This window comes from Diabrotica virgifera, chromosome 3 (assembly GCF_917563875.1).
Source record: "Diabrotica virgifera virgifera chromosome 3, PGI_DIABVI_V3a".
Taxonomy (NCBI): domain Eukaryota; kingdom Metazoa; phylum Arthropoda; class Insecta; order Coleoptera; family Chrysomelidae; genus Diabrotica; species Diabrotica virgifera.
Window position 1 is genome coordinate 109,525,506 of NC_065445.1, and position 11,337 is coordinate 109,536,842.

Consider the following 11,337-nt stretch of genomic DNA (forward strand, 5'->3'; position numbering starts at 1 on the left):
AGTTTGTCCGAAAGGCGATTGGATAAACTAGTTTAGCCTAGGCCACATTAGTTTATCCTGATTTTAATACGGACATTGCAGGATAAACTGAATAAAATACTCTGTAATTTTTATTAAAGCGATAATAATTCTTCGTTAAAACCAATGGACAATTGGTAATACAAACCACCATATTATAAAAAATAATCAGTGTTTTTTATAAAAGCAATAATTATACCTCAATTATAAAAATTATGATTTATTTTTCATGAAGTGCTTTGGTGACACTTAGAATTGCGGAGTATCATTGCCTTCTTGCACTTGCATATTTGTGGAACAGTTTTTGTTGCAGCTGCATAAACCTTGTCCTGATCCAACTGAATCTCTTGTAGCTGCTACCCTTAACAGTATTTTAGAGCTTTAGTTTATATCTGCTAGGTACCTCTCAAAAAGTTTGATGGCAAATGTCGAATGCTGATCTGGAAAAAAAGTTATCAAATGTAGCTGCAAAAAGTTTTCGACAAACAGATGCAAGTTTAAGAAGGCAATGATACTTATTGTTCAAAAAATTTTATAATTCAGGTATAATAATTATTGCTTTTATAAAAAACCACTAATTATTTTGTATAATCTGATTGTTTGTATTACCAATTGTCCATTAGTTTTAACAACGAATTATTATCGTTTTAATAAAAATGATTATTTATTTGCCAATTACAGAGTGTTTTATTTAGTTTAAATATCTATTTATTTTGGCTCTGTGGGTATATTATAATAAGCCGTACTAGTTTATCCTGCAGTGCTCGTATTAATACCAGGATAAACTAGTGTGGCCTAGGCTAAACTAGTTTATCCTATCGCGTTTAGGACAAACTAGTTGGGCCTAGGCCAAACTAGTTTATCCTATCGTGTTCAGGACAAACTAGTTTGGCCTAGGCCAAACTAGTTTATCCTGAAATCGGGTTTAGCCGGTAACATATACATTAATGTATAAAACTTTTATCAATGTTTTTATTTGCCGTCTTAAATTTGTTTAAAACAATTACCAGAGAACGGCAGTTCTCGCCAGTGGCGCTCATCCACACTCCCTTACACACCCATAATACCCCTACATGCGACACTATATACACACACACACACACACACACACACACACACACACACACACACACACACACACACACACACACACACACACACACACACACACACACACACACACACACACACACACACACACACACACACACACACACACACACACACACACGAAATTTTCGATTTTCTAAATCTGACTGAATTAAAAATTGGGCCAACTCCCATCTTAATGTTCAGGAAAAGACTCACCCATTCATATGTCAACCATCCATTTTATCCATTTTGGTCCACGGGTGTGGATTTTACAGCCCTTTCTATTTAGGGTCTGTTTTTCGTTCTCGTCCCCAAAACTCCCAAAAACTTCGAAAATTTAACTCCGACCTTTGCGGCTTCTGATAGTACTGATCATTGCTTTTCTAACGCATGTCTAATTTTAAAAATCGGTTATACCATTAAAAAGTTACCGAGCTCAGAAATATGACTCAATTTTTATTTAGAAAAGAGAAAATGTTTGTCGATATGTATGTATGTATGTGGAAAAGTTAAACCGATCTGAATTTTTTTTCTGTGCTTGAAGAGGGGGTCAGGGCCGATTCAGAACCGATGTAGTTTGTGACTTTTGACCACCCTTAAGCCAGCTATAGGACTTGGTTAGTACAAAACGGCATATTTTTTGGGGTATATATCTTCGGTTTAAGAACAGACAGGAGAACAGCAAATACACCAAATCAATAGTATTGAGTTAAGCTTTCAAATGGTGTTTAAGCCGCCAGGATCAGACATACACACGGCTCAGTATAGCCGAAAAACTGAAAAACTAAACTTTGAAAATGTTGGTTTTTCGACAATTACTAAAAATTTCAACCTACGAATTGCGCCAATAACTGAGCGTTTGTAGAAGGACTCTAGGCGAATCTAACGGCGTATACTTCATATCCGGGAAAATTCGAATTTTTAAGTTATAGGCTTCATAATTATGATCAAATCTATTTCTTATGGGAAAACGGTTTTTCAAGCTCAATAATTCCTGTAATAGCTTCAGTTATCATACTTGAGTTAGATTCATCAGATATTACTTGTCAATACGTTTCAAACTCATGTTTAGTGATCAAAATCGGTTAAGCCGTTTAGAAGTTATTAAGCTACAAAAGTATAATCCAATTAACGATTATTCCCTACGTGGTTTATGTAGTTGTAGTGGTTACGACGCTAAATTTGATCTGGCAACGGGCAATTCGAGTTCATTTACCGGCTATCCCAGTATTTTTTTTCAATATATTTCGAATAGAAAAAAATGTAGAGTACATTCAATGGACACTAGATCATTTGGGAGATAATGCGACAAAGGCGACTGTTTATAAAGCTTAACGTGTAATCGAGAAACATTGCATTTAACGTCATACATTTAATTTATAAATAACTTTGAAAAACTCCTGATACAAGAATAAAAAACCGCTAAACACCGTAAAAATGAGTGGCGCATACAATATTCCAGCTACACAAGATCTGACATGAATATTACGTGGCGCGAAAATGTATTTTCATTTTGATGCAAAACAAAATTCTAATTTTATGTTAAAAGATTTTTCCATAATATTTGCTAAATTTGAAGTAAAACGCGCCACAAAAGAGTAACTTTGATACAGTTTGAATTGAGAAAGTCTTTTGTGGCGCGTTTATTTCAAATTTAGCAAACATTATGGAAAAATCTTTTAAAATAAAACTAGAATTTTATTTGGCATCAAAATGAAAATACATTTTCGCTCCAGGTAATATTCATATCAGATCTTTTGTAGCTGGACTATTGTATGCGCCACTCATTTTTACGGCGTTTAGCGGTTTTTTATTCTTGTATAATATTGTCTAAGTTTTTTTAGTTAAATACTTATACACCTTAAACAAAGGCCAATCTGTCATTTTCCCATGCTTGATTGCGAATGTTTCATAAACAGTAGGTACGTCTCTGACAAGTAGTTAACCAGTTAGTAATCAAAGTGAAGTATGAGTTGAAGCCGCGGGTATAGTTAGGTTAGGTCCCCACCACTCCATTCATAACGTTATTACGTATTACGTACACAATATAGTTTACAGAAGAAAGAGGAAGTGCACGTTTGAAGTTAACACAGGAGGCCGATTTGCGATTGAGTCGCAGAGTTTCGTGATTATCGAGATAAATAGAACATTGTGCTTCGAGAACCGCTCTAATTTCAATAAGTATGCATGAACGGTATGTTGGCCAATTAATACAACAAAATTTGTTAATCTACAAGACTCTCAAACAGAAAACTAAGAAAATAATGTCTAATATAATAAATACTACATTCATACCAACAGACATGAAATGGAACAACCAAAATTAGAGTAACTGTAAAAAAGGAACAATTTCTGCTCTAAACATGGGACTAAACAGAACGGAATCAATATAGTCCAGGGCGCATCTGTTTTGAGACGGACGTTGAGAGGTGACTCATATTTTTTTGCAGAAATTTTTTGGAATTAACTCCTATAATAATAATTGGGTTATCCTCCCACTCAAAAATGTCCGGAACATTGTTTAAATAATCAAAATGTCAAAAGATTAAGGAAAAATTCGATTATTTTCTTCGTTGTTTAATTATAACTTTCAAATTATTCACTTTCGAGAAAAGTCGTACTGATATAAAAGTTGCGTAATTAAATTTCCTACAACATAGGATTGGTTACAAATTTTAAAAATTGTCACCCTTGTTGCAATAATTGCGAAAAAACCATAAAAAAACAAGTATTTGCGTTTTACGTTTTTCAACCATTTATGCTAGACTTAGGACCTTCATATTTTACCCAGAAGAACTATATAATATAGTAAAACAATACTGTAAATTTCATTAATATCGATGCAATAAATTTTGCAAAATAAATTTTGGAATCCAGCTTTCACAAAAAAAATTCATTTTTTCAAAATGTTGCAGGACTGAAAATAAAGCAGATAGAAATTGAATTTTTTTACGTATAGAAGAATACCGTACCTTTCATTTGCAATTTTTAAAATTAAAATCTATTAACTACTGTGGCGTCAGGAATTTTTTTAAATAAATATTAATTTTTGGTGCTACGCGCAGGACAGCGGTGTTCGATTCACACTTGATTTCCACCAAAATTTCTTCCAATCTTTATCTAATATATTATTTTCTTACACTATATTTTGTTGTATTTTAATATTTTAATTCCACAAAAATCAAACTAATTTGATTATTGTTTGTGAAATATTGTTTAAACAGTTGCATATGTTTAAAAATAATAAACATTTATTCTCTAACTTAAAATATATGAACAAAGAAAGTTTTTGCCAAAAAAGTGTTATTTCAAAGAACAGAGCATGTGTTTTTATTTTGCAATAAACATTTATTTATTTATATCGAAATGTACTAAAAATTAAAATTTGTCAATCATTATCAAAGGTCATTGGAATGCCCAATCAGAGCAAACTATCTGCTGTCCTGCGCGTAGAACCAAAAAAAATGTGTATTTAAAAAAATTCCTGACGCCATAGTGGTTAACAGATTTAAATTTTGTAAATTGCAAATGAAAGGTACGGTATTCTTCTATATGTAAAAAAATTAAACTTGCTGTCTGCTTTATATTCAGTCCTGCAAGATTTTAAAAAAATTAATTTTTTTTGCGAAAGCTGGATTGCAAAATTTATTTTGCAAAATCTATTCAACCGATCTTAATGAAATTCACAGTGTTGTTTTCTTATATCATAAAGTTTTTCTTGGTAAAACATGAAGGTCCTAAGTGTAGCATAAATGGTTTAAAAGCGTAAAATGCGAATACTTGTTTTTTATCGTTTTTTCGCAATTATTGCTATTTTGCAACAAAGGTGACAATTTTTAAAATTTTTAATGAATTCTATACTGTAGGAAATTTAATTGCGCAACTTTTATGTCAGTACAACTTTTCTCAAAAATGAATACTTTCAAAGTGATAATCAAAAATCGAAGAAAAAAATTGAATGTTTCCTTCATTTTTTGACATTTTGATTATTTAAACAATGTTCCGGACCTTTTTGAGTGGGAGGATAACTCAAACATTATTATATGAGTTATTTTCAAGCAATTTCTGCAAAAAATATGAGTCACCTCTCAACGTGCAAATGTACTAATATTTTTACAGATGCCTGGTCCCTGGTCCCTGGTCTAATAGTTGTTTGTTTATTATTGCAGTCAATTTCATAATAAATTTTGATTCCAACGGTGAAAATATAGTTGAGGTAAAAGACTAAGTAACAAAGAAATTAGAAAGGCAGATAAAGAGAAAGATAAAATAAAAACATAACTTTTTTTGTAAAAAAGTTTGACTTGACTTAATTTCGATATCGTTAGGTTTGACTTGAAATCAAACTTCTTCAAACAGTTTGAAGTTTGAATATCATATTGCGCAACGTGTTTATTTTCAATTCTAAATGAGAGCATACCGCCTTTTGTTTTGATTTATTTGGACAGGTCTGAACCTGTACTCTGCTACTTCGCAAATTAGTTATAGGCCATATTCATATTTAAAAGCATATGCTTTGCTTGTTTGTTGAAATCTGTTCGTACGTTCGTTTTGAAGTATGTATGTGCTTTGTGCGATAATGGGTGGAATGCATAAACCGTAGTAGATGCTATTGCTTTAGCAAATAGTATCTGCTTCGTAGCATTTTCTTTCACATAAAAGTAGGTGCTTGTGTTGAGAGGAACATACTTCAAAATAGAAGTATCTACTACTGACCTGAATTATCTACTACAAAGCGTAGCGCCAGCCGTGTCTGCATTAAGGCGGAAATACATATCCGCGCCGCGAACTCCGCGCCGTGTGAGCGCGGCGCGTTTGAGGCGCGGTTATTGTTCGTTAAAATTTTTCATTTTAACGACCCAGAGGAAACATACGAACGTTTAGTAATTGTAGATAATCATGTCTCTGTCCTGTACTTCTACTACATCTTATTTTGTTATTACATATTCTGAAAATATTTTCTTGTGTCATCTTATGCAATTTACTATTTTATGTGGAATAAGCCACAGTTTGCGAACATTTCGGGAACTACCTTTTCGCTTCCCGGCGACACAAATATAATGGTAGGGGAGCCCAAGCGGGGATTTTTGCAGTTACTCGAGCGCGTCAGATTATCATATGGGGAGAAACGTTGTACCCTGCAGATGTACCTCCACCATCTATTGGCTCTTAACACAGGGGGGTTCGTTCAGGGGAGCCCGAAAAAAAAATCTATCCTTAAAAATACTCGAAATTGTCAGATTAAGATTAGGTAAGTTAAGTACATGCAAAAGAGTCTATATTTCAAAAATATGACGATTTGGGCGGAAAGATTGATGTACGGAAATGGGTGAGTCAAAAAGTTTCACAAAAAAAAAGCGAATATTTTGCGAAATGAACGTCAGATTGAAAAACTAAAAACTACGTGTTCAATGTTTTTCAAAAATCTATCGAAAAATACCAAACATGACCCCCACGGAGGGGGGGGGTAAATTAAAAATTTTAAATACAAATCCCGCGATCTTTCGCAAAATAAACATCATATCGAAAAACTATAAAATACACTTTATCAATATTTTTAAAAAATCTATCGAATGGTTCCAAACACGACCCCCCACAGAGGTGAGGTGGGGGGCTTACTTTAAAATCTTAAGTGGAAGCCCCCATTTCTTATTGCAGATTTGGATCGTTTGTATAAAAATAAACAACTTTTATTCGAAACAATTTTTCTAATTATGGATAGATGGCGCTGTAATCGGAAAAAAGATTGTAGGAAATGGAAAATTAAATTAAAAAATGGGAAAGTCCCCACTAAAATGGAAAATTTTACTTAACTTTTTTTGGTTTTAGGACCTAATAATCACAGCCCAATAGGTCCCCAAAGCGCTCGAGTGACTGCACATTTAGCATACTTTGCTCCCCTACCATAATATATCTGCTTGTTCCTACAACCAGAAACAAAATTAGAGAACTATAGGTTCTTCCACGTTGTGCGTTACCTTTTTCGTTTTCCGGTGACACAATTGTAATGTATCTGCTTGTTTCAACTCCGTTACTTCACCAGAAGCGAAGTTAGAGAACTATTGGCTCTTCCAAGTTGTGCGTTACCTTTTTGGCTTTCCGGTGACTCAATTATAATATATCCGCTTATTTCAACTCCGTTGCTTCACCAGAAGCAAAGTTAGAAAACTATAGGTTCTTCCAAGTTGTGCGTTACCTTTTTGGCTTTCCGGTGACCCAATTATAATATATCTGCTTGTTCCAACTCCGTTGCTTCACCAGAAGCGAAGTTAGGAAACTATAGGCTCTTCCAAGTTGTGCATTACCTTTTTCGTTTTCCGGTGACCCAATTATAATATATCTGCATGTTCCAACTCCGTTGCTTCACCAGAAGCGAAGTTAGAAAACTACTGGGTCTTCCAAGTTGTGCGTTACCTTTTTGGCTTTCCGGTGACCCAATTATAATATATCTGCTTGTTACAACTCCGTTGCTTCACCAGAAGCGAAGTTAGAAAACTATTGGGTCTTCCAAGTTGTGTGTTACCTCTTTCGTTTTCCGGTGACCCAATTATAATATATCTGCTTGTTCCAACTCCGTTGCTTCACCAGAAGCGAAGTTAGAAAACTATTGGGTCTTCCAAGTTGTACGTTACCTTTTTGGCTTTCCGGTGACCCAATTATAATATATCTGCTTGTTCCAACTCTGTTGCTTCACCAGAAGCGAAGTTAGAAAACTATTGGGTCTTCCAAGTTGTGCCTTACCTTTTTCGCTTTCCGGTGACACAATTATAATATATCCGCTTGTTTCAACTGCGTTGCTTCACCAGACACGAAGTTAGAAAACTATAGGTTCTCCAAGTCGTGCGTTACCTATTTCGCTTTCCGGTGACACATAATATATATCTGCTTATGAATGTTTTTTTGATATTGATAACTATTTCCGAAGTGAAAGTCGAAAGGTCAAGTAAACTTGATTTCAAACTCGAATTGTGGCTTATGCCCAAATAAAATAGTAAATCTTATTTTTAATACATGTTATTTTTAGTACAACAATGAACTAACATTTTTTAAAAAGGTCCGCATGTACATTTTTTTTATTTCAGTTTCTATTTCCGTTCAGATCGAATTTAAGTTGTTTCTTTAAATTAAATGGTTCTTTATTGAGGATCCCACAATAATGATTTTCCACGGTAAACATCAATTTCCTTCCGACAGTTCCGACCATTCCATTACTAACAAATATTCAACTCATGCGCGCCAAAACCAACAAACCACTCGCAAACCCGTCCAAATACGTATTGCGAACCATCAAAGCGTTTGTTGAAAAACCGACAGCATTTAGATCGTGGTGCGCCGTGTGCGTGCCGTTTGTGCGTCACTTGAAAACACGTACTAATCTGACGAATACGCTGCGCGCGAGCGGCTCGCACACCGAGCAGAGCGCATATGTATCTCCGCCTTTACACCAATCGTGAACTAGTTTTCCATGTGTTTGTGATTTGTGAATTCACATTTTTACGTACCAAATTATTAGAATTTTATTGTAGATAAGTGAAAATGAGTGACTCACATTCCGAAGCGACAAAAGAGTTACGCGAGGGTTACGAAATGAACAATTGTTATTTGTTCTTCTTGAGTATTATTAAATAGTTGATAAAAGATTGACCCCAAAAATTAAGAATCTTCTTCCTAGTTTGTAGATTTTTCTATGACAGACATTCATAAATGCTGCCATATTGTAACAAAAAAATACCTACGCCGAAGTCGCCCATCCACCAAATTCACTTAAACTGAAGCAAATACTATTAACCTATTATTATAGTAAATACTTCAAAAGCGTAGTACATTCTTCTATGTATCTGGTAAATAGTAGCAGGTGCTACGGAGGAACAGTAAATGCTTTGTAAGTGAAGTAAAATCTTCAAAAATGTAGTACGTACTTGAAGCATTAGCAGGTATTACGTTTTATGCATTCCACCCAATGCCTGAATCTGAACTTTTTTCGGCTCAGAATAGTACCAGAACAAAGTGAGTCTGATTTTGAGAATATCTCCACTGCAAAAATTAAGAGAAAAAATCTGTAGACGAGGCATAATTAATTAACAAGAAAAATAAATAGGTATACTGATTTATTTAATGTTCCGGTAGGCGATTCCAAAACAATGAAAATTGCAAAGTGCACATTATGTAAAAATCAGAAGAGCGTTATAAAAATGACATAGGGGAACTAGTTTTTTAAATCGGCATCTGATAAAAAGTCACAAAAAATTATAATATGAAGAAGAATTTCCGTATGAAGCAACAACTTTTAGGGCAGGTAGTGTGCTAGTAACACGAAAAATATAAATATTATATTTTGTTGTTCCTTCATTTTGTTTATGAAGTTGATTAAATTACACTTGGTATTATAAAAAATCCATCCAACGGATTTTTTGTTGTAATCTAACACTCAAATAAACATAAAAAGTGATATTGTTGACAGATTAGAAGAATTATCACAGATAAAACGAAACTTACTATTAATCAATTTTACATGCAAATGAATCTTTTCTTAAATTTACTACTCTATGTTGACCTGAATAGATACCTGTATCAAGTTATTTTTATATGGGACTCATTGTATTTTTAATTTTGTTATCTTAATGGGCATCTTATTTAATTATACTTTTGTCTCCAAAAAAAGTATATCTACTAAATAAATTACTTTTCTAACTCTTTCAAACTAGTTTTAGAAACAGTTTGAATTTTCAAACCTGTAACCATGGACCAGTTTGACTTGACTTGAATTTTGTCAGAAGGATTGACTTGAGTTTAACTTGAAATTAAATCAAACTCAAGTCAATTTCAAACATTCAAGTCAAACTTGTGCAACTATACTCTTGCCTATTGGTTTTGAATATATCTTGATATTTGGGTTATTCTTTCTCTGCACGTTCTCGTGTCGTGCTGATTACATTCTCGTCCTATTTGTCTTGCACAGCATACTATGTATTATATGTTTCAGAGATCTCTTATTTGGTTATTCACTATTTTATCTCTGAGTCATTTATCCCCAGTCATTTATTGTTAATTACTATTTTGCAGCTTCTAGGTCCCCTTGCCACTACCATGGTCTTAGCTGTTGATATATTGATGCTGTTATTTATTTATCGTATGACACTTGACACACATTTACATTATATTTTGTATAAAACATAATACATAGGTTTACAAACGAACATCAAGCTTAATTATATAGTCTATCGACTCTAGAGTCGCCATTAGGAAATCCTCTGACCTGCCATGATATGATCTTGTAGGACACTGTTCTATGATGTGACAGATGTCTTGTGGTTGTCCACAGTCACAAAGTGGGATGGTCGTTTACCCCATTTGTGCATCATGTATCCACATCTGCCGTGTTGGGTTCTGATTCGGTTCAGCATAGTCCATGTGTTGTGTGGTAAGTCAAAACCTGGTGGTTTTTGTGTATTGCATGGTAAGTTGCTATTTTGTTGTTCCATCCTTTCTCGAGTCCATGTGGTCGTTAAATTAAACTCATTTTCCACAGCAACCTTTGCTGTTTTTATTGGCGGTCATCTGGAGCGTAGACGGTTACCGTTGGCAGCATCTATATCTTGATGTATTGGCAGGCTCTCGTTGTCAACTATCTTTTTGTACTCACTAGTGAGTGCGTGTATGCGTCGTAGTTTGGGTGGTGGAATGTGGCTCAGTACTGGGAATCATTGCGTAGGGGTGGATTTGATAACGACAGCAATCATTCTCATTGTATTGTTCAATTGGGCATCTACTTTGAGTATATGTGGGCTGTTAAGCCAGGTTGAAGAGCAGTATTCCGCGCTTGAGAAGACAAGGCCCAGGGCAGATGATCGCAAGGTGGAAGCCGATGCTCCCCATGTTGTGCCGCACAGTTTCTGGATGATGTTGTTTCTGGATTTAAGTTTTTCCGCTGTTTTTGTCAGATGTTTCTTGAAGGATAGGGTTCTGTCAAGAGTTACCCCAAGGTACTTTCGTGTTTTATTGTAGGCGAGTGTGGTGTTTTCGAATTGGATGCTGAGTATTCTTCCTGCAAGCTTGTTATTCAGGTGTAAACTGGAAACCTCTGTTTTCGTAGCGTTTGGTTGGAACCTTCATTTACGGAAATATTTTCCCATTGTGCTTCTTCAAATGATTTACACCTTGTTGAAAGGACCCAGTCATCGGCGTAACCAAACTTCCTTGATCTGGTTATGAGCGATGTACAGGCTA